At 46.9% G+C, this 23,893-nt stretch overlaps 1 protein-coding gene across 5 annotated transcripts in view; it reads left to right on the forward strand.

The window, feature by feature from the left end:
• Positions 1-405: 405 nt before the first annotated feature.
• The window catches only part of LPP (LIM domain containing preferred translocation partner in lipoma), a 629,315-nt gene continuing 605,827 nt past the window's right edge, over positions 406-23,893 (forward strand). Inside the window, exon 1 of one of the 5 annotated variants that reach the window (XM_072962688.1) lies at positions 406-552. The gene's annotated coding sequence lies outside the window, so the exon portion shown is untranslated. Of the gene's footprint in view, positions 553-596; positions 734-23,893 lie in introns of those variants that run through there. The other 4 variants (XM_072962654.1, XM_072962664.1, XM_072962661.1 and 1 more) reach the window with 4 other exon arrangements.

Consider the following 23,893-nt stretch of genomic DNA (forward strand, 5'->3'; position numbering starts at 1 on the left):
CGCCCTAACAGTGGATGCAGGTTCCCCCGTTTCTTCCGCAGCCCCTCGCCCTGGCCGCTTCCTCCTTCTGCGTCTCCTTCCTCTTCCTCCAGTACAGGCAAAGCCTCCACGCCTCCCTTTCCTTTCCTCCCTGGCGAGCTCCCCGCGTACCCGCGTCTCCTCCTCTTCCTCCCAGGAAATCAACTGCCTTCGGTGCGCCCACCTTGGGGCAGGGGCAAGGCCACGGTCCGGGCCGGGCGCCCCCTCCCCTGGCGGCGAGCGCGGCGGCCCCGCGGGCACCCGCCTTCCCATACCTTACATGGACAAATGCGTGCAGGCAAAGTCAGGAATTCAGGCCCCTGACGTCAGCCTCCAGCTCTCAGGGCACCGCACGGGAGACCGAGGGGAGGGGGTGGGGACGGTGGGGAGGAAGGAGGGGGAAAGGCACCAACCAGCAGCCACTCCAGCCCTGCCGAAGTTTCACTTTTTGTCTGTGGGTTCGCTCCCGGGCCCTGCGCGAGCTTTCCCGGGATAAGTAGCTTTAGCGAGCGGGGGAGAGCCGGCCGCTGCAAGGTAAGGGCTGGCTGCGCGGCTCAGGGCGCGGGGCTCGGGGCGCGGTGCGGGGCGCAGGGCCGGGCCTGGCCGGGGCTGGGGACAATGGGAGGGGGAGTGCCCGGGCACCTCCTCCTGCGCCGCTGCCTCCGCCTCCAGCCGCCGCCGCTGCCGCCGCTGCCCCGGCCGCCTCCTCCCCGAGGTATTGTTGCAAATTCTCCTTCCTTCCCCTCACCCTCCGCCCGCGGGCGCCTCGGGAACCCCCAGCCCTCCCCGGGCGCGAGCGCCTCCGGGGTGGCAGGAGCGCGGGGTGCGGGGCGCCGAGTGCGCGCTCGGCTCGGGCCGCAGGGCCCGCGGTGCGGAAGTGCCGGCCGCGGCGCGATCACGGGGTGCACGCATGGGGGAGGGGGACCCCGAATTTTTCGGGAAGCGTCAATTAGGGGCCGGGCGGCGTTGTAACTCTTCCCTGCGCGCCCCCTGCCCCTGCTTTTCTGGGCTCCCAGGGGGCGGGGCCACACCCAGCCGCGTAGAGCTTTCGCGGAATCCCAGTTGTCACAGAGGAAGGGGCCTAGGAACCTAGCCCTCAAGTTCCCCCATTTTCCAGTTGGGGCAACTGATGTCCAGAGAGAAGAAGAGCCCTAAGTCACTCACTAGTGGCCGAGCCGTAATTAAAATAGATGGCTTCCGACTCCTAGTTCCTTTCCTCCAAGCATTTCTGAGCACCCTCAGTGTGCCGGGCGCAGTGCTGGGCTGTTGGGTCAGAGAGACTATCAGGGCCCAGACCCTGACCTCAGGAAGCGTTCAGTCTACCGAGGAGCCAAACCTGATCCCAGATAGAAAAGTGCTAAGTGCTGGGGAAAACGCATGGATAAAGTTTTAAGGGGCTCAGGGAAAGGAGCTTGATTTCCTGGTCCCTGAGGAGGGATCAGAGGCTTTTGCAGGAGAGGGGCGTTTCCTGAAGCCAGCCAGCTGGGAGCCAGGCCCTTTGTTGGAGGGGGAACTACAGAGCAAGGAAGACTAGATAAAGGTGGAGAATGGAGGTGAAACTGTTTCTGTACTGGGGACATGGGAAGGGGGCGTGGGGTACATGAGATGAGATACAGTGGAATTGTGCCTGAGCACTTGGACAGAGGAATGTTTTGGGGACTTTGGGGTCCTGGGGGGCTGAAAGATCTCTGGTTTCCCTTCCCAGGGATCCACCGCCTTCTCTCCCTCAAGACAGAATGCAAAAATTTGGGTTCATGTTTGAGCTTCTTTTCTAGTACCAGACTCACTTAACTTTGCATCCAGTCCCCTCTCTTTACACCTCCTCCCCCTGTTTCTAAATTGCTTGCTTCCTAATAAAACTCTTTCTCACTAAGGTGTTAGTGACTTAATGGCTTACATTCCCCCTGCTCCACTGCATTATAAGAATGTCTTTATGTGGAAGGAGGGAAAACAGCTAACATCCTCTCCTTTCCCTATCCTCACCCTCCCTGCTTTTACATGTAGGGAAACAAAATTAATGTCTCAGAGAAGGTGGGTGCTGGTTCTAAGGCCTGCAGTGAATACTGGTGGATGGTGGGAGGCTGCAACTCCATTAGGGTTCTCTCTACACCATGACAGGCCTTCTCTCAGGGTCCCTGCCTGCCCCAGGCTCAGTTAAAAGAAGAATATCTTGCATTTAATCTGGGCAGGACCCCAACCCCAACAGCCAGGCTTTTACAGTTTAGAATGTGGACTCTAGATGGGAGATGAGTAGTTGGGGTTAGCTGTCTGAATGGTAGGGGTACAGGCCTGGGGCATTCTGGTCAGGCAGCCCCACAAAGTTCTCCTTGTAAGCAGTGGTGGGTGGGCCTAGAGCTGGCTTTGAGGATTGGCAGAGGCAGGAGAAACTGAGCTGTTGGACTGATTACTATGGTTGGGACTGAGTAGGACCCTTCTTGGAGTGACATATTCCAGTGGTCATTGCTCTAGGGGAGGTGGACAGTCAGTTTCAGGCAGTGCTTGGTGGGAGAGGAAACTTCGTTACGAAGGTCCTTAAAAATGCCAGGCTTGGATATGACATGAAGTCTTTGTTTGAGGGTTTTGAGCAGGCCAGGACATGAGTGAAGTGGGGGAAACTGGCACTGGGAAGCCTTCTGCTGCGGGTTTCAGTGAGAGAGGCAATAATTTCAGTAAGAGCACCTAAGAGTATTGTCAATGGGTGTGTGCCTATGTACTCCACGTATGTTAATGGCTGAGTATCTATTATGTGCCATTGGCAAATATGAACATTTTACGGCAGGTTCCTGCATTTTATTGAGACAAATTAATTATGATTCATCAGCACATTTTCACATTTTAATGTCACCGAAATTGGGTTGTTTGATAATCACAGATGTGTCCAGTTGAGCAGTTTTTCATTCTAACTTGATAATGGTATACCTTACAGTTGATAGTTTAGGATTGATGAAATTTGTTAATCATATCCTTTATGAACGTACAGTGCTTTGCACTTTATAAAAGCTTCTCATCTGATATTCCATTTGGATCTCAAAAATCCCCTGAGAATTGGGCCTGGTGACACTGTCATCTCATCTTAACTCTTGTGCAAGGTCACACAGCTCATTAGAGATGTGCTTAAAATTATGGAACTCTGGCTCTAGGTGTTAACATGTGACATCACTCTGCTGGGGAACTAGCACAGGTTGATTGGGAACCACGAAGATTTGATTTGATTTCACAACTATGGCTGAAGATGCTGGAATGATGATGGGTTTAGGCCAAGGGCAAGAGTGTAACTCATGAGGCCTGGGAAGCCCCCAAAGCCCAGAGATTTGCTGCATTAAATAGAAAATGGGCAGGGAGATAGAAGCCAGGTACCATAGGAAAACCAGAGGCCGGAGCACACTGCTATATTCCACACAGAAAGGAGTGGAACAGCGCATGAAGCACATGAGTTCTGAAGCCAGTCTGCTGTGGACCAGGAACTGGCTGGCCCTGGAGGTACAAAGATGAGGAGGACTCGGTCCCTGTTCTTCAGGAGCATGTGGGTCTGTGTGTGTGTCTGTGTGCTGTTCTAGGCATGTGTTTTGGCTGCACTGAGGAGGGTTAACTTCTGGGAAGCTTCCAGAGGGAGGGGTGTCCTTAGAGAGTCTTTAGGGCTGAATAGGAGTTGCCCAAGTGGAAGAAGGTCAAGTCAGAGAAGAACCTGCCAGGCACATGCAGGCACGTGTAGGAAAGAAGGGTGGTTGTTGAGGCTGGCTTTTGAATGGCCAGTGTGCAGTGGTGGTGGGAAACAGAGAAAAGGGAAATTTAAATAGACTTAAGTAGATTCAAATTTATCTTGCTGGCTCTAGGGGACATTAAAGGGATCTCTCGAGAGTTGCCTGAAAACCAGGCTGAGCAAGGGCTCTGGAACCATCAGTGGGATCAGGTACTGGTATGATAATGCAGGACAAAGAGCAACACATTTAGTAACTGGTTGAGTGAAGCTGAGACTTTGACCCCGGGCAGTAATTAGGTGTCCCAGCTCAGCGATTGCACTGGTGGGTGGGGATTTTTCCTGGAATGTGGCATTGGAAGGCTGCCCCTAGCTGGAAGAGACCGAGCTGAGGAAGGGGGAGGTACGTTGTGTTGCATGAGGGGAGCTCCCATCTGGGTGGATATCCGTGGGCTTGAAGGTATGTGTGAGGCAGAGGTGGGGAAGGGAAGAAGGAATGGAAGTGTGCTGTGGGAGTCCACTCTTGATGGCTTGTATGCCAGGAGGAAATGGCAGTATGTTCCTAATGCAAGTCACAGAAATGAGAGAGGACACTGATGTATGGACGAGGACCTCACCTCTCCTGACTTTCTACAAATAGAGTGGATGAGTGGACAGGGGGTTAATGGGATTCACGCTTGGAAACAGGTAAACCAGAAATGCAGCTAGAAAATATTTATCTTTCTTTTCTTCTTTCTTAATAATAGTAATAATAATAATAATAATAAATAATAATTTTGACACCATGCACTTATATAATTCTCTTACTGACTCATTCAAGTAGGTTTTGTGATTATCAGTCTCATTTTGCAGATGAGAAAATGAGTTTCGTTAAATAAGGTTGCACACCTATTAAATGAAATGGCTGAGTTTCGAACCTTTGCCTGATCTGTAGTCTGTCGCTCTTTTCTGGGCCCACAGAACGAAAAGTGCAAATCAACACTGTCTTTCAGTGTTCTTCCTTGGAATTTAATTCAGTGCACCTTGACTGGGTCCCAGCCGGATCACAGTCAAGTCAAGGGTTTACACGGGCGAGCAGGCTTCTCAGTTCCTTTTACTGGTGTTGCCCCGACCCCTTCTCTCTTGAGGTGCTACCATTCCCTCTACCCTTCGGGTGTCTTCTGTCTGCATAGGTAACTGGAGAGAACAGAGCTTTCCTAGCAAACTTCTGCCCTGTTGCCCCAGCATTGCCACCTCCCCAGTCTACTGGAGTGATAATGATTTGATGTACCCCATGCGGAGGCAGTTGAGGGAAGTGATGGAGGGTCTAGATCTCAGTCATTGCCCTTGATCTATGGCTCCTGGGACAAAATTCTCTGGAGTTGAGCCCAGTAGCTCCTGTTGGGTTCTGCTCATCCCTTGGTCTGGCAGACCCCTTCCTCTAAGAAGGCTTTCTGGTTCAGGACTCTGAGGGATCAACTCAGGTCCTTCCTGTGACTACCCACCCTCAGGTGGGTCATTGGCATTTCCATGACTCACAGATAAAACATTGTCAGTGAAAGGAGACAGACCCTAGGAATGGCACCCAGCAAAGCAAATAAGGCCTTGGCTTTCTCTTCTTCGAATCTCTTTCTTCTCTGATGTCCTGAAGGTGTTCAGTGAGTGCCAGTTAAATGAACGTGCAAGGTCTACTGCTGTAATTGTAAGCTCAGATCACCACTTAACCATATATATTTGCTAGACTTTGTCTGTCCCCCACTTAAGCTTCGCGAGGATGGCAAGGATACCTACTTTGTTAATGGCCACATTCCTGGGACCTGGAGGAGTGCCTGGCACATGGTAGGCATTCTGGAAACATTTGTTAGGTGAGGAAAGGGACTGACTTAGTTTACTGCAACCGCAAGATAGTGATGATGGGGGAGAGAAACTTTTTACTGACCCAGAAACTTCGGCCTGTGGGGTCCCAGGACTGGATTGAGACCTCCTATGCTGTGTAGCTGCCACAGGTGGTGCTGGGCAGTCCCACCCTCAGAGTCTAGCGTAGGCGACAGGAGTGTAGACTGAGTGTGTAAACTAGCTATGCCAAGAGTAACTGCAGTTGAAACTACTTTCCCCTTTCCCTCACAGCCTGGTGGTCGTGTTGTCCTTGAAGATTCCTCTGCTTTCTTGTCCATGCCTTTGCTTATGCTGTTTTCTCTACCTGGAGCTCCAAACATCTCTGCCTGTGGTATACCTATGACTTTTTTTTGAGTTCAAGGCCAAAACACACGTTGTGCCATGAAAGCAATCTCAGGCTCCTGGCCCTCTTCTAACCCACATACGAGTGTGTGATCACACACGCCTCAGGCTCTTGTATTCAGCTCAGCACATCATTTTAGGTCCTGAGTGATTACCACATGCTGGACAGAAATGCTGGAAACTCATCTTACAAGGACAGCTAAGGCTGTGTCTTCAAGGATCCTCATTCCAGCATTGGAGAGAGACTGAAATAGAACATGGTAAAGCTCTACTAGAGTGATGAACAAAGAGCTAACGGGAGCACCTAAGAAAGGAGTGACTAACCAACCACCTGGAAGGACAGGCAGAAATGCTTATGGAGAAGACACTGGGTTGGGTTTTGAAGAGTGAGTAGGAGTTCGTATATATGGTGGACAGAAGTAGAAGAGCTTTCTAGGCAGAGAGACCTTCATATATGCACAGGCCTGAGGCTCAAGAGTGTTTGGTGGGGGTGTTTGGGAATCACTGAGAAAGATGGGGCTGGCAGGGATTAGATGGTCAGGGGCTGGCAGGAGGAGCTAGGGATGATGGCAGTGGTGGTGGGAGTCGGGGCAGGAGGGCTTTGGTTACTTTTTGAGGAAAGGAGGGTGTTGTTGGATCTGTGTTTCAGAGCACTCCAGTGGCAGAGTGATAGCAGGTCAAGGCCAGAGGCAGGGACCCAGCTTAGGAGGCTGCTGAAGTGTTCCAGGGCAGGAAATACCGGGCCTGTACCGCGTCAGCAGAGTAGAGAGGGAAAAAGTTGTTTGCTGTTAGAATCTTATCAAGCAGCTTAGTTCCTATTCTTGTCCTTCTAAATGTTTGCCAGTTTTTCAGCCTAGACTGGAAAAACTGTTTTAGGGGCCCCAAAGCTTGTAGGCAGTAGAAGCAGCAGCTGGCAGCCAGTTCATGCCTTTGAAGTGTGGGCTGGGACCTTGGTGGCCAGAGATACCCGATCCCTCCTTGTGCTGGTGGGGAAACCCAGGCCCCAGGGAACGGACCGAAGTGCTCAGTCACACCCTTGTCAGCTGAGCTGGAGTTGGGCGGGGCCCTTACTCCCTTTCCTGCCCTCTTTTAAGGGTGTTTTTGATTCAGTTTCTGCTGAGCCTGGCCTGCGCATTCCTTCCCCACCCCGCCGCCACCCCACCCCCTCCCCGGGGGGCTTTGCTTGGGAGAATTTGGGAGGGGATGGAGCTTGGAGATCACTGTTACTGGGCCTGAACCTTGTGCTTTGCACTTTGCAACAAAATGATTAAGAAGGTTCAGTGTGAGTGAGCATGTGGTCAGGGGTCTTACAGCCATTTATACCTGTCGCATGTTTGCAAGAACCAAGCTTCTGACTCGATGACTTCAAGATTTCTTGTCTGTGGCAGCCCCCACCCCCATTTCCCTTTCTGTTTACTTATCTGTGCTTGCCTACAGGCTTGCAGGCTGCCAGTGTTAGATCATGGGGTAGATCCTGCTGTTTTTCTTTTCCGTCTTAAACCTGCCCTTCACAACCCGTCTCACAGGACCCGTTAGCATTTCACAGCCTTCACAGCACGTTTTTACAGTCGTTTTTATTACTTAGCTCTCAGCTGCCATCCGAGAGATGGGCCGGCAGGATCGCTCTTGTCTCGCAGAGTGTGGGACAGAGTTCCCGTGGGGTGCTCAGCCTGAACTGGCGGAGTGAGAATCAGATTCCCGGCTCCAGCATGCCTGCCCTGCCCCTTCCTTCTCTTCTGCAGGTGAGCAGGAGATAACTGATGGGAAAGTCCTTAGCAAGCCCTCTACGCAGGCGAGAAACTGTTCGTACTGCATGGTGTGCTAATTAGTAGCATTAGCTGCCTGTGTCTGGGACTTCAGGGTGGAGACCCCAGGGCATTGAGGGTCTGGACTTCAGATGTTATCATTTCAGCAGCACCATCACCAGCTTGGTTTTTGGTGTAAGAAAACAGACCTGGGATTGAGTCACCCACTAGCCCTGTGATCTGAAGCAATCCAGACTATTCCTGAGTCTCAGTTTACCTTCATATGGAGATCATATGCTCTATCCCCTTGTGTTTGTGAGAACCAGACATTTCCATGAGGGTGCTTTGTAAAGGGTCATCAGGTGTGTCACGTGGCCGTGTGGTGGGTCTGTGTGGCCAATTCAAGGTGCCTAGCACGGTGTCTGGACCACAGGCATGGCACCGTGTCCTACTGGAAAAAATTGCGTGATGTAGACCCAGGCAGCCCCAAGTTCAAGTCTTAGCTCTGCTGCTTAATGGAGGGTGCTCCCTGGGGTGGTCAGGGAGATTTGGTTTCCCGACTTCCTCATTGTTAGACATCTGATTCACGAGGGCACCATTGTTGAGAATAGTCACTCTGCCAAGTGGGCTGAGTGCCACAGACTTTTGCAGGCATTTCCAGGCAGTGCAGAGAGGTGGGCTGTCACCAGTGAATGGCCATGCAGTGTCCCTCCTTCCGTTGTGACCGCCCCCCTCTCCCGGGTTTTGTTCGTGTGTGTTTGTGTTTCGCTTCTACTGCAGTGATGGCTTCTGTCCTGGCCTCACATGACAGCCCCCTGAAGTTCACATGGGAAGCTGATGTGGAGGGGTGGGTCCAGGCCTTCCTCAGAAACTTGAATGGGGACCTTTCCTGGGGCAGGTCAGCAGGAGGATCAGGAAAGGCCAGGGTTATTTCACTGACCTTTGAGAAGTGTGTGTTGGCCTCATTCCACCCCCAGTATAAGCACTTTTCCCACCATAGCAGTTGTCAGCACTCCTTAGTCATTCAGGCCACCAGCCAGCAGCTCAGCGGCTTAGAGCAGACGGCCTCGAGAGGCAGAGGTACCTGCCCCACTCGGAGAAGATGGCCGTGGATGGATGTAGTGCGAGTTCCCTGGCATTTTTAGGAAACTGCTTTTTGGGTGTTAAGGGAATTCTGTCCTTAATGTCAGCCTGTTTCCTTGTCTGTAAAAATGGCTGTGGCAACAGTTCTTGCTTCAGAGGTCAAGGAACCAGACTCGGATTTCCCTAGGACAGCCCTGGTTTATGCCTGTGTCCTGGTGTAGTATTAACAATGTCCCCTTTCCTTCTCGGAGGTGTTCTGAGTCCCCCTACTCATCAGTATTGCGGGACACCTCATGTGTAAGTAAAAGTGATACGCACAAGGCCAGGCCTGCAGGAGAATCAGCAAACATCCATTGTTTTTGTTGGAGGAGATGATAAGTGCTCAAGAAATATCTGTTCAGTGGACTACTTTTATCAAGGTACAGTTGGAGGATGTTTGAAGAGGATGTCTAGCTTGTCAGCAGTTAGAGTTCATTAGGGCTGATAAACACGTGTTAATACCCTTTAGAATGTAAGATGGTGCCTCAGGAGCGGTACCGGCGGAGGACTTATGGAGTGTGTGAGTCCCCTGGAACGTGCGCACAAGCTGGATACAAGGGCTGGGCCTTGGGTTAAATACTGAAGGACAGAACGGCTTCGTCCGGGATGGGTATTTTAGCTGCGTTTTTAAATCTATTATTTTCCATTCAGTGGCCCATCTTTTTTTTTTTTTTTTTTTTTTACTGAAGTACAGTCAGTTACAATGTGTCAATCTCTGGTGTACAGCACAATGTCCCAGTCACGCACATACATACATATATTTTTTTTCATATTGCCCATCTTGATAAAGATCTCAAACTGTAACTGTGGACGCCCCGTGTGGTACCAGGTACTGTGCCAGAAAGGTCACTAGACTAACCTGTACTTACTCTTCCTACTGAGTTTCCAAAGAAGATGATTCTTGTTTAGTTCCCAGGAAGAAAAAAAAATCTTAATTGGCACCTGAGCTTCTGTTTTGTTTGGTATGAAAAGGAATCATTTTCAGGAACTGCACTGGGGAGTTGCTACCCAGAGGGCGGGGTGTGTGCCCTGACTCATGGGAAAAGCAAACTCTGCAGTGACCTAGAGAATGAACGGCACATTTTCTTAGAATGAGGTGAAAGGCGGGTCAGCTTTCCAGTAGTCTGGTAGTTTTCAACCTGGAGTTCTCTTCTTGGCTACATTAGCTTCGCTGGTAGACTATGAGTGTTCTAGTAATGACAGCTGGACAGGCCCTAAGGCTACATCTGTCCACTGGTTTGATACATTTGTGTCTTCATTCACATGACACCAGGTGCTAGGTGTACCAGTGAACGACTGACTGAAACTCTAGTCTGGGTTTAGGGGATGGAAACATGATTGCTGTGTGATCTCTGCCTCCAGAGGTCATTTAAATAATCAAGAGAGTATGTGAAAGTATTTATGTGCCAAAAATGCCTGGTGACTCTAATTGAACAATGACTAACTCCAGGGACCTGGGGGAAACTTTGCAGGTAAGAAGACTGTCATTTGATTGGACCCAGTAGGATGAGTGGGGATTTGTCTGGTGGACTAGAGGAGGAGGGAGTAACTGAACAAAGGAAATAACATGAACAGGGACATGGAGGTGAGGAAGTGCATGGGGCCTTGGAAAAATGGAGTCACTGGGGACAGACCGCAGACTAGAGCGGCTGTGGAGCTGAGGGAACCAGGGTGGGTTGGGGCTGAGATTGAGAAAGGTCTTGACTGCTGACTGAGGAGGTGAGACTGTGCTCTGAAAGGGGCATCAGTTAGGGAAGTGAGGTGGTTGGATCTGAGCCTTAGGAAAGTGCTGGGTGGATTGGAGGGGGCGGGGACTGGAGATGGTGAGAGGTGCTGCAGTCGTCCAGCCACAAGGTAAGTGGAAGCTGAATTTGAGCTGAGGAGATGGATAGGACGGACAGTTCACAGGTAGAATAGAGGTCACCCAATCTCCTCATTTAAACAAGAGGAAACCCAGGCCCTGAGAACACACAGTCCACAGCCCCAGGTCCAGCATATCCCGAGGTGATCCATCCTCTGCCCAGTGTCTTTAGAAGGGTGACAAGTGCTTAGTTGTTGAAATTGCTGTTTGACAAGAGGATGATCTCCGTCACTTTGTATCTTTTAAGAATTTCATGGAATCTCTTAATTCTGAGTGGAATTGGCTGAGAGTTATTGAATCTCTAATCATTGGAGATATTCAAGCAGTGGCTGGTGGGAACGTTATAGTGAAAATTCAGGCACTGGTCAAAGACTTGGTCTAGAATGTCTTTGAGGTCTATTTACCCTCTTTTTTTATCCCTTCCTTTCTCCCTCCCTTCCTCCCTCCCTTCCTCCCTTGGAAAATATACTTACAACAGTCTTCCCTGAGATTCCTCTATCCATGTGGCTCCTCAGGGTCGTTTTAATCAAGTTGGACAAAAGTCAGAAAGAGTTAAAAATGAGTGATCAGGTGCTAAGAATGGTGGCTATAGATCATGCAGAGTAGTGACGGTGCCAGTGAGTTAATATCGGGGAGATCTTTGTGGCCTAGGCCAGCCTGCATGATCCTGATCAACCATATAGTCATGGAATTCCATGTATGTAGCTATGACACTTTTTACCAGTCACCATTTTTATAGTGCTTTACAGTTAGTCATGTGTTTTCCTACCAGTTACAGGTAAATCCTCACAATAGCCCTGTGAGTAGTTATTATTCTTGTCCAGTTTTTACTGATCAGGAACATTAGGCTGAGATGAATGAAATGACTTGCCCAGGGCCCAAGCTAGCTGGACGCTGAACCATGCCTTCAACTTGAGTTTTCTATTAGCACAGTTTCAAAGTCCTCCTCGTCCCAGCCTGTGCAGATTCCTGGGACAGGCTCTCGCTTTTGTTCATATTCATATCCTTAAATCCTTTGTGGATCCTGATATGTGATGAGAATTTAACAAATGTTTGTTGAATGAACATACAAATGAATAATGTGAATGAGGTAATAAATGACAACTTGACTCTTAAGAGAAGCTTTAGTAATAGAAAAGCCTAATTGAGCTCCTTTAAACATTAATCAAAAGACAATGAGAAAGAACTCATTTAGAATACATTTACTCAACTTCATTAAAAAAAACACACACACACATCAAAAAAAACTCCCACCAAAACTCTTTCACCTGAATTCCGCTCTCTAATCTCTTAGGAGACCATCACCCTGATCTTAATCCCCAGAAGTGCATGTCCACTTCTTTGTATGTGTGCAGTGTTTCCTTCCACTTAGTATTACTACAAGAAAAGCTCTTCTTCTTTTTTTTTTTTCGCCTGGGCTTTAGATTTATCTTTTACATAACTAAAGAGATGTTAAAATTGACAAATCCTGCTTTCCACATTACCCATGTGGGCGCTTGGATACTTTTCAGTTTTTAAAGAAATTAAATGCAATTCAGTATGTTAAACATGCAGCATAAACATTAGTGGACAAATAGCTTTTACTTCCTACTAAATTATTTTCTGAAGACAATTTCTTTGGCACTCCCACTTTCCCTTACAGTGGTTACCGTTTTATTCCTTGTGTTACGTGGTTATGTGACTGTGTATCTTATCTCCTTGGGGATGTAGTAGAAAATGCATATATGGCTGAGGAGTCAGACAGTTGTGGGTTCAAATCATGGCACTGCCTCTTTTTTTTTTTTTTAATTGAAGTATGGTTGATTTATAATGTTGCATTAGTTTCTGGTGTACAGCATAGTGATTCAGTTATACATATATATTCTTTTTCATTATGGGTTATTACAAGCTATTAAATGTAGTTCCCTGTGCTATATAGTAGGATCTTGTTTTTTATTTATTTCATACATAGTAGTTAGTACCTGCAAATCCCAAACTCCTAATTCATCCCTCCCCTCTTCCCTTTTGGTAACCATAAATTTGTTTTCTGTGTCTGTGACTCTGTTTCTGTTGTTTCTGTTTTATAAATAAGTTCACCTGTGTTATTTTTTTAGATTCCACATATAAGTGATATCATATGATATTTATCTTTATCTGACTTCACTTAATATGATAATCTCTTGATCCATCCATATTGCTGCAGGTGACATTATTTCATTCTTTTTTATGGCTGAGTGATATTCCACAGCTTCTTTATCCAGCCATCTTTTGATGTACATCTAGGTTGCTTTCATGTCTTGACTATTGTAAATAGTGCTGCTGTGAACATTGGGGTGCATGTATCTTTTCAAATTAGAGTCTTCTCCAGATATATGCCCAAGAGTGGGATTGCTGGAACACATGGTAAGTCTATTTTTAGTTTTTTAAGGAATCTCCGTACTGTTTTCCATAGTGGTTGCACCAGACACTGCCTCTTGTTAGTCATGTAACTTGAACTGACTACTTAGCCTCTCTAAATCTCTAATTCCTCATCTGTGAAAGGGGATAACATTGCCTTCCATGTAATGTGGTTGTGGAAAGTATTCTGTGGTCATTGCAGGAAGGTACTGAAGCCTGCCACGTGTCTTATTTGCTCTCTGTCACACACCAGATGATAAGACCACCAAGATCTTTTCCCTTGTATTTCCCTGTAGAGTACGACATAGCGGGTAGACCTTAAATAAATGTTTATCAGCTGGTGAAGTAAGTTCTAAGTTCTTTCAAAGGAGAATCGTAGGCACAAAATACTGAATAGCTCTATTACTTTTCATACCAGTTACTATTCAGCCTCCAGAAAGACTATTCTAATTGCAGAGTCATTAGTAGTGTGTGAATCTACTTTGTTACTTCACATCTTCCCCAGGATTTACTTTTATAACTTGCATTTGTCTTTGCTAAGTTAATACGTAGGAAATCATATTTCATTATTGTTTCAATTTACGTTCCTTTAATCACTGAAAAAATTTCCCATGTAGTGATTTAGAGTTTGTGTTTCCCTTTGTGTGAATTGTCACGTGGCAATATTTAAAACTGGTCTGGGCTGGAGAAGCTTCGTGTGCACGGGATAAACATGTTCAGTTTTGAGTTGCGTAAACTTGAGTTTATATATATTCCTTCATTCAGTCAGTCAGTGTTAACTGAGCACCTACTATGTGCCAGGCACTCTTCCAGGGGCTATACATACTACAAAGAAAAAAATAAATGAATAAAGTCAGTGATCTTACTCCTCATTTAATACGTTTAATATATGCGGTGGCTGAGATCTAGAAGAAAGAGGTTAATTACCAAAGTCATTCAGTTTGTTCGGTAGCATAGCCAGCCATTTATTTGAACAGTAATTGTGATTTCATATGTTTTTTATCTGTAGCCTTTTAAACCATGGAAACATCCTGGAAGTTGCAGAGTTGTGATATCTAAACAACATCTCCAACCTGTATCTACATTGAGAAAGCAGAGTCCTGATTTTTGGTTTAGAAAATATGATCCCTTGGTTCTTCAATCTCATTTGTAACTCCTTCCTGGACCTCTTTGCCTCTACCATTTACATTCATTCTTAAATGAGTGAACTGATTATTAAAATAGGACTAGGAAACAAAATTACAGCATCTAAGCCGTTTAGACCAGATATGAAACTTTGTGGACGTGTTTTTGGTAGATGGGAAGAACAGATGACATATTTCTCTATCAAATAAAATAGTTCCATTTTAATAAGGCAGTTATCTTCAGGTAATAAAAATTCAACTAACTTGCCATAACTATCTTGTTTAAAGTCAATTAAGAGCCTCATATTCCTCACTTGCTGGGTAAAATTTAATAGAACTTCAGTTAAGCATTTATTGCTTATTTAATTCAAAATTAAGTTAATCACCACAGTTGGTAATAACCACTGAGTATTTAATTAACATTCAGCAAACTATCTTATTAAGTCTAAATTAGATACAGACAGGTCTTGTTTATCCCCATCAATTTGCAAACACCATTTCCCCACCTCCCACCCCAAAGGGACTTTGGTTTTCCCATGGCTTTCCTCCTCTCACTTCTCATCTTCATTTTCTTCTGGTTGACACCCAACTTGGGTGGAGGAGGGGGAGGGGAAGAGGTACGAGTCCATTGTGTTATGGGAACTTCTGGCTTGGAGCGTAGCTGAGAAATTTTTCTGTTCCATTCCATCCCATTGTATTCCATTCCATTCTTTAAGAATTATTACTGAGCACATTTTCTGTGTAAGACATTCTTTGAAACACTTAGGAAGATATAGAGGAGGTCATGTTGACACAGTTGGTTTTATTTTCTTATCTTAGAAATGAGAGGATTGGATTTAGTGCATTCATTTAACGTGTATTTTTTGCCCCCCAGTTTGTAAGGCACTCTGCTGGGTGTCAGGGATACCGTGATGATTTGGACGAGGTCCTTGCTGTTAAGGAAGACACCGAGAGGCATGAGAGGTGCACTAGGAGAAATCCTGCGTGAGGCGCTGCTGTAGGAGCACTGAGTTCCCTTAGTGTTCTATGAGAAAGGTCTTGTAGTCAAGAAAGCTGGTAAAAGTCTAGGCAGGTTAAACAAAAGTAAATGGGTATCTTTACTGTGGGATTTTTCCAAGTCTTGAGGAAATAAATGTGCAGTCTGACCTCCTAAGAGGTTTGCTCCCAGAGGTTTAGATCCCAGAATCTCTGCATCACCAACCTTTTCTTCCCTGCCTCCTCGCCATCAGGACATTTCTTGGGCTTAGTGTTTCAGCCTGCTTTGGGAAAAGCCACTGTGGGCCACAGATCCTGTCTCAGCATTTAAGCCTAGGAGGGGTATGCAGGCAAGCACCCTCATAACACGTACAGGGTTGGAGGTTCTAATCCGTGTGAAAGATGCGTGGGAAAAGTGGGTGATTTGAGGCATAGGGATTTCTGGCTTGGGTTGAAGGGGTGAAATCCAGGAAGACTTCCCTCACGGAGGAGAGCTGGGCTCTTGAGAGACATACGACTTCTATAAGTGGAGAGGACCGGAGGATGGTCGAAGAGTCATCGGGAACAGACAGAACAGCCGTGAAATTCTGGCATGACTGATTTGGTTGAAACACTCCAACACATGGACACAACTTAGACCAATTTTTGTGATAGCTTAAATCTGGAGAAGTAAGAAGTGGCAGACTTTTTTGGTGCAGAACTCTCTGCTTTTGGCCTTGTTCCAGCTGAGGGACTGCCCATCTGCAGAAGTGATCACTTCTGTGGGGCAGGCATCCCAACGCTGTACCTGGGAGAGCCCCCCTGCCTTGTGAAGAGTGAGCCTCGGCCCCCCTGGGAGACGGCTTCTTTCTGGAGGGTCTTACCCTGTCACAGCCCACTTTCTCCACCTTTCCTTCATCCCAGCGCCCCCTTGTTCTGATGAGTCACCTGTGTCTGCATTTTTCATTCTTATCCATCTGTATCATCCTTTCCATCTGAGGCAAGCTACCCTTTACATTCTTCCTGACAAGTCATTTACTTCACTTAAAATAGTGCTGCCACTTTTTTCTCTCCAGTAGCAACCAGCAGAAGGAACGTGCTACAAGCCTGGTCCCGCCTACCAGGGGGGATTTGCCCTCAGGCTGGGGTCTTTCAGGGCCCTCCTTGTTAACCACAGCTGTACAGAAAGGAGCACAAAGGAGTGGGGGGATCTGGGTTCTATTTCTGGGCATGAGTTTTTCTCTGTTGGAGCCTCAGTTTCTCCATCTGTGAAATGTTAGGTGTAGGTTAGGGGTCCTCGTAGGGTCCTTTTCAGCTAAATGTGTTGTGTTAACATCTGCTGAGTTAGCATACGCAGGGGTCAGTCTGGGTTGTTTGATCGGATATGTATCTTTGAGCCCCGCATTACGAGCAAGTGGGCATTGAGCAGAGCTCTGCGTCTGTCCACACGGAGGAGGCAGGGTTCTCCTGCGCCCACCTCCCACTGGGCTCATTTTCCTTATATCACCTGTGACTTTTTAGTCCTATCTCCTTCTGCTCTGCCACTCAAGCTTATCTGTTCTTTGCCAACATGCTCCCTGCTGTAAATGTCCCTTCCCGTTCCCCAGCTGGATAGCTCCCTCTCTGTCTCTTCCCAGGAGGAGACTGTCTGTTCTTCAGAACCACTTCTCAAATGGATTCTCTTCAGTGACTGAGACCAAGTCTTGGCCTTCGGGAGGCCACCCTGTATCTTTTTTTTTTTTTTAATGGAGGTACTGAGGATTGAACCTAGGACTTCATGCATGCTAAGCATGCTCTACCACTCAGCCATTTCCCTTCCCTCTGGGAGCCCACCTTGGAAGTGAGAAGTTTTCTGACTTCTCTTTGACACTTGATGGAAACCACAGCCAGTGAGGAAAATTATAAATTGGAGAAGAAGGTTTTTTGCTCTCTAGAACTGAGTAATGCACTGTTAGGTTCTTGGCGTGGATTCTTAAGCGTCTAGGAAAACTAATCACTTGGAAAGCTTAAGCTTGTATTGCAGACCTACCTGTTTCATTTCACCATCTACCTGGACAGACACTTTTGCGAAGGGGGAGACCGGAAGCCATAACATGTGCTGGTGGTGCAAATCATCAAGAGTGGTGTGTCAGGGACTCACAGACATAGAAAACAAATTTAGGATTACCAGGGGAGAAAGGGGAGGCGTGGAGGGATAAATTAGGAGTTCAGAATTTGCAGATACTAACTACTGTATATAAAATAGATAAACAAGGTCTTACAGTATAGAACAGGGAACTATATACAATACCTTCTAATGGCGTATAATGAAAAAGAATATGAACAGGAATATGTATGTATATGTGTGTAAATGAATCACTATGCTGTACATCAGAAGGTAACACATTGTAAACTGACTATACTTTAATAAAGAAGAAACAATAAATAAAAGAATGGCGTGTCAGGGACACAGCACAAGCCCAGAGATGTCCTTCACACGTGGCAATGCCATTAGTAACGGCAGTGAGGTTTCGTTCCCCTCCAGGGAAGGTCTTCCAAAGTTAGGAATTTACCTTGCAAGTCCTTTGTCGTCGTCTTCTTTGTATTAAAAAATAATCCTCACCTCGGTCTTTGTGATTAGTTTTTTGGGTTTTCCCAGTTATATATGCTTCCTTGAAAAATCCAGAAAAATTTTGAAAGCTTTGATCTGTGTAGCGCTGGGCTCGAGCTAGACTGCATCCTGGCTCTGCCAGGCTGCACCGTTACCACCTCGACTTGTTACTCAGTCTCTTCAGGCTTTTGCCTCATCCATAGAGAGAATAAGAAACGGACCTGTCTCCTTGTTGTGAGCATTAAGTGAGTTAATACATAACAAGCCCTTAAAATAGAACTTGCCACATGCTAAGCACCCGTTAAATATTAGCTACTGTTACTGTGGGTTATATTTATAAAGTCAGAAAATTGTGATTTGGAAAAGATGTTAGTTTTTTTTGGGAGGGTTTTTTTTTTGTCTTTTAAAATAAACTTCTCATTTTGGAACAGTTTCAGGTTTACAGAATAGTTGTAAATATTGTACAGAGAATTTCCATATGCCCCTCACTCCTTTTGTCTCATTTTGACATCTTACATGACTGAGGTACATTTGTCAAGACAAAGAAACTGACAGTGGTACATCACTATTACCTCAACTCCAGACTCTGTTTAGATTTCACCAGTTTTTCCATTCATGTCCTCTTTCTTTTGCAGGATGCAGCCCAGCCCACATTGCATTTAATTGATATCTCTGTAGCCTAGGGTGACTAAAACTTTCTTTTCTTTTCTTTTTTTAAATTAGCTAGGGAAGGATTCTTGTAGAAAAGACTGTTACAACCTGTAATGCTGAACGAATAAACTGGAGCGGCTGTGAGTGGATGAAATGGGGTAGGATGGGACCCATCTTCCCTGCTTTTTCTGTTTGAAGGGGCTCTGGCAAAGCAGGGCTTAAATACCACCATTATCCAGCTTCCTTGCTTCCAGGGAGGAGACTGAGGCTCCCAAATGGAGAGTAATGTTGTTGGATGAAGGTGGCAGCCTAGAGAAGGTGAAAAAAGGATAGTGGAAATGCCCTGATCTTGTCCCTGTTGTGGGATGGATGTGGGAGCAACAGTCAGCGACTCTGGAAGATCTGGGTTTCAATCCAGCCTCTTCCACTATACGCCTCAGTTTCCTTCCCTGTAAAGTGGGTTCAGTGGTCAGTGATACTTCACAGTACAAGTATTTACCTTGTGAAAGTTAAGTGAGCCAAGGTACTTGCTTTTAGCATAGCCCGAAATGTAGTAGGTTTTCAATATGTGAAAAAAGGAGCCTTCGAAATTAAGAAACTTTATCCTTAGAACTTATTTCAGGAAGATGTGAACACTTCGATGCAAAACAAGAAAAGTCATTCATAAGGAAATCTGTGACATTCAGCAATGGAACAGTGTTTGAGTTTCTGATAAGCAGATATACTGTCTGCGTTTATTCTTGGAGGCTTTTATCATACAATACTACATTATGTTGCAGTTTGACTTTCACACAAATTGGATCCCAAAACTTCTTACAGGAATTAAAAATACAAACTCGTGGGCAGTATGTGTTTTATAAATTACAGAAAACAGTAGTGTAACGACATGGCATAGTAAGTACAGTTAAGCCTGCGGCAGGCGCTGGTACCCAGGAGGAAGACATGGATGTGGCGGTGGAGATGGCCCGGGAGCTGGGAAGTGGGAGGAGGCGAGCAGGTGTGCAGCGCTGTGCTCAGTGCCAGGAGACATGGAGGGAGGCCATCTCCCGCGCGGAGCTGGGTGGAGAAGAAGCGGAGGGCAGAGAAGGCAGTGGCATAATCCTCTGTATATCCTTAAAACATTTAAAAAAATTTTAAGGACCTAATTTTTCACAGTAGTTTTATGTTCACAGCAAAACTGAAGGGAAAGGATAGAGATTTCCCATACACCCCTTGCTCTCACGTGTGCACAGCCTCCTCCATTATCACCAGCTCCCACCAGAGTGGTACCTTTGTTACAACTGATGACGAACCCTGCCTTGACGCATCATTATCATCTGAAGTCTGGAGTTTGTATAAGGGCTCACTCTCAGTGTTGCACTTTCTCTGGGTTTGGACAAATGTCTAATGACATGTATCCATCATTATGTCATACAGAGTATTTCACTGCCCTAAAAATTCTGTCATCGGCCTGTTCATACCTATCTCCCACCCCAACACTTGGCACCCACTGATCTTTTTACTATCTCCACTTATATTCTTCTTATCCTGCCATTTATGGTTGTGTTGAATGGGACCAGCTGACTTTTGGAACTTAACCTCTATTTTCCTCACCCTTGCCTTTGTCACAGCATTTTCTCAGTCTGGATTGCTGCTCTCTGCTGTCATCACCTGTTTGAATACAAATTGATCTTCAAAGTCCAGCACCTCCTCCATGAAGCAGGCCTCGATTTCCACCCTTTGCCCCTAAACAGGGAACAATCCCTTCCTCTTAATGATCTCCCATGGCTCTCTATCTGGACTGTGTGCAGGGCACTGAGCGCCGTTTACCTTCTCTTGTGGTTATCCGTGTGTTTGGATTATTTGGGTCTTTAACTTCTTCAGTGCATTCATTTCTATCTGGAATTTGGCAGACATATAGCATATACTTGTTGAGTGGATGGTCAGATGCATGAATGGTTGGATAAAAACATGGATGGATGGATGGATGATGGATGGATCATCTGTACTACACTCAAACTTGGTTTCCTTAGACTAGGATTTTAACTTGTTCATCTCTAGGTCACTCCACTACCAGCTCTGAGGGTGCCCATTCATTCATTCATTCACTCACTCATTCACTCCACAATAGACTTGCACACGCTGTTTCAGGTTACAGCAATGAACAGTCCATTTGTCAATAGTCTGCACAGAGAATAGAGAATTCTTTGGGATATGTTTTCATACTTGTAAGGTTTATCTGGAGTTTTTTTTTTTTTCTTTGACACAGCAGGACTAAGCAAGAAATGTTTTGTTTCATTTGCACGTGTCATGGTTGTACAAAGCAAATGCTCTCTTGTTCCGTCAGCTGGCTTGGCAGTGAAGGGAGGTCTCTGGGCTTCCAAAGGCACCGAAGTATATGGCTGTCCCTTACAAACTTCCCTTAGGGATAAGTCTTCCAGTTTTTTTTCCCCCCCAAAGGCATGAAAAGATGGACTGTATATTTTTGGAGTTGTATTCACATTGACTTTCTCTAGATCATGGAGTTGAGCCCCACCCGGCAGTTTTGCTTTCAGACTGTTCCAGCGCTGACGCTGGCTTGCTCTCCTTCATGGCTCGTTTTTTGTAGCTGGCGCTCTGGTGAGGGCCACTCGTGGTCTTGTTCCTGGTGCAGCCTGCTGTTTTGTGTCATCTACTATCACCGTGACACTTCTCCCTACTGACAATTATACATTCGCTGCAGTAATTATTTTTCTTTTTAATTTAAAAATATTTCAAGTATATAAGAGATGATAACAGAAATCCAGCTTTTCCACCATCCAGATTTAGTACATAATAACATCTTCCCGTAACTTCTTCAGACACTTTTAATGAAATACAACATTGCAGATACACTGGAGAGCCCCTTAACCCCCAGATCCCCTCAGGGATAAGCACTGGTAGTGTATGCCCACTTCTTCGTGTCTCTGCAAACAATGTGTTTTTAATAATTTACACAGATCTCTTTCCAGTGTTTTGAAAGGTGGTGCCAGGAGGCCACAGTGCTCGTGGTTGGGCTTGCCTGGTAATGTCTCTTAGTCTTATCTTTTTAATATAGTGGCAGGATGCGTACTGCTGAGTTGGTAAATGGGAAGGAGAAGTGTGGTGGAGTCAACTGTCTGTTCCTTGGGGCTTTCTGTATTCATCACAGGAGAAGGTGTCGGACATGGCCAGACCACAGAGCTCGCTGACTTCAGTTCGTGCCAGATCGAAATCAAAATTGGCAAAATTGGGAGGACTTTGATGATGCTGAATTGAGGAGGCTTCAGGTTCTCGGAGTGGTTAGGGCTGGAAGGATCAGATAGGTCATCCAGTATAGGGGTTCTCAGACTCACAGGAACACCAGAGTCATCCCGGAGGGTTTGCTGGAGCCCCATCCCACAGATGCTGATGCAGTGGATCATGAATCTGCATTTCCGACAAGCTCATGGGTTGTGTCGATGCTAATGAGAACCACTTGACCTAGTCCAACTGCTGGTCTGTTTGTTTTTTATAGATGGGGGAATGAGACCCAGAGATAGGGGGAAAGGACTTGCACAGAGTCGCACAGCCGTCAGGGACGAAGCTGGAGACAAAACCAGGAATCCTGGCTTGAAGTCAGCTCCACGCTGTCTCCAGAGACGGTCCAGGAGCAACTTTATTAGTTCTGCTGCAGGGTGGTGATTTGGTTTCACCAGCTTTGCCTAGTCTGGTCACAGATTTGTTTCTTAGGGTCTTCTGTTTAGCTCTCTCCAGCTACATTTTCTTATGCAGCTAACCCAGCTTTTCGATGACTGCTGTGCACTGGGAATTGCATTTGAGCCAGCGGTGGTGTAGCACTGTGGTGATCTAAGGCAAGCGCTTCAGCTAGTCTGACTTGAATAAATTACTTCTTCACTTTCTCATCTGAAAATAGGGACAGTAACACCTCCTAAGACTGCTGGTAGGGCACCGAGCATGTACCCTGTCCTCACTCTGTGACTGGTAGCTCTCACTGCCATTCGTATTGCTAAAGAGAGTAAGATGTGGTCTGCACCCTCTCCTGCATAGGTGGCTTCCTGAGCTCTGCAATTAAGAGAAAGTGGGAATTAGTAGAAGAGACACATGGCTTGGAATTAGAAGAGCTGAGTTCAAGTCCCAGCTTCGTCACTTTTTAGGTTGTGGTCTTGGGCAAGTCACCTGACCTCTCTGAGCGATAATTTGAAGCAGGTAAACTTAGTCTATGTAATAGAAGAGCATAATGAGCAAGAGGAAAGACAGAAATTGGGAAGGAGTGGAAATTTGTCTAGCAAGTCCAAGTGTTGGGTTGATGGGGAATGAGTCTTAATGAGGAAGAGGCCAGCAGAAGGAGTTGGGTGCCTGAGGCTTAGCGTTGGAAGGGGCAGTAGGCTTGGGGGTGGTCTGGTGTTGGTGCACTGGGCTGGCCAGCCCAGAGAGGGGCTTGCTCACAACCCAGGAGAGATGTCCTCACTCCCATATTTGGGTCCCCACCAGTGGAGAGCCACCAGGACTGGGAGGGAGAGCTGGTTGAAGTAAAGTGGGTACCAGCATTGGAGCTTGGCCAGAGTGATGGCATCTGCCTTGGACTGGGGCCTTGAGACACATTCACAGTTCTGCACTCTGGACCAGCATAGGAGGGTGAAAGATGGTGCAGTGATTGAAACCTTGGATTGACCTGACACCTTGATTTCTGTGTTTATTTAACAGCAAGGAGATTAGATTAGAAAGGTACTGGACATGATTGCTGTATTTCTCATGATTGGTTCTGGGAGAGGCCTGGCTAGAGATCAAGGTGGTCCTCAGGAAGATAAAGAAAAGGGCTCCCCTGAGCCTCAGTTTCCTTATCTGTAAAATGGGAGTGGTGATGGTGATTATGTTGATGTTGTCTGTTCTGTCTGGATCCAGGATGGAGGTCCCACTTGTCTGTGGGAAGGTGCTTCCTGATGCTGAAATACCGGAGACATGTGTGATGGTGTATTACAGGGGAGCTCCAGAGAGTGGCAGAGGCATGAGAGATGGAGAGGTGGAGCTGCCTCGGGGGGAGGACGGTAATGGCTGCTGCCCAGGCAGGACAGGGGTGCTGGGAGGCTGTGGCTGTGGCTGTGTGTGTGACGATTTGTTGGGTGTAAGAGTCCATGAAGATGTTGCTTGGCCTGGGCTGGTCCAGTGCACACTCTTTTCCTTTCACAGCCATGGAGCTTTTGGCACGGGTGGGTCTGGGGGCTCGATGGGGCGGACACTGCAGCACCCTCAGTTCACATGGGTGAGACGAGCGAGGCTCTTGTGGTCTCACTTCGACAGGGGTGTCTCGGCGGTGGCGGTGCTCCCGGAGTGTCCCAGCTCTCTATTTGCTTCATAACCAGTCTGTGCTTGGAGAGACCTCTGGGGTTCAGCCCATTTCACAGACCAGGGAGTGAGGTGCTTTGGGAAGTCTGTCCCCCGTCAAGTGCACCGCACGCCCATGGGAAGGGCCTCTGTGCCCCTCCCAGTCCCTCTCCCCTCGTGCTCCTCCTCCTTACTCTGGCAGGTTCCCCTCACACTGTAGCCCATTTAGGCCGAGCC

Source organism: Vicugna pacos, chromosome 1 (assembly GCF_048564905.1).
Source record: "Vicugna pacos chromosome 1, VicPac4, whole genome shotgun sequence".
Taxonomy (NCBI): domain Eukaryota; kingdom Metazoa; phylum Chordata; class Mammalia; order Artiodactyla; family Camelidae; genus Vicugna; species Vicugna pacos.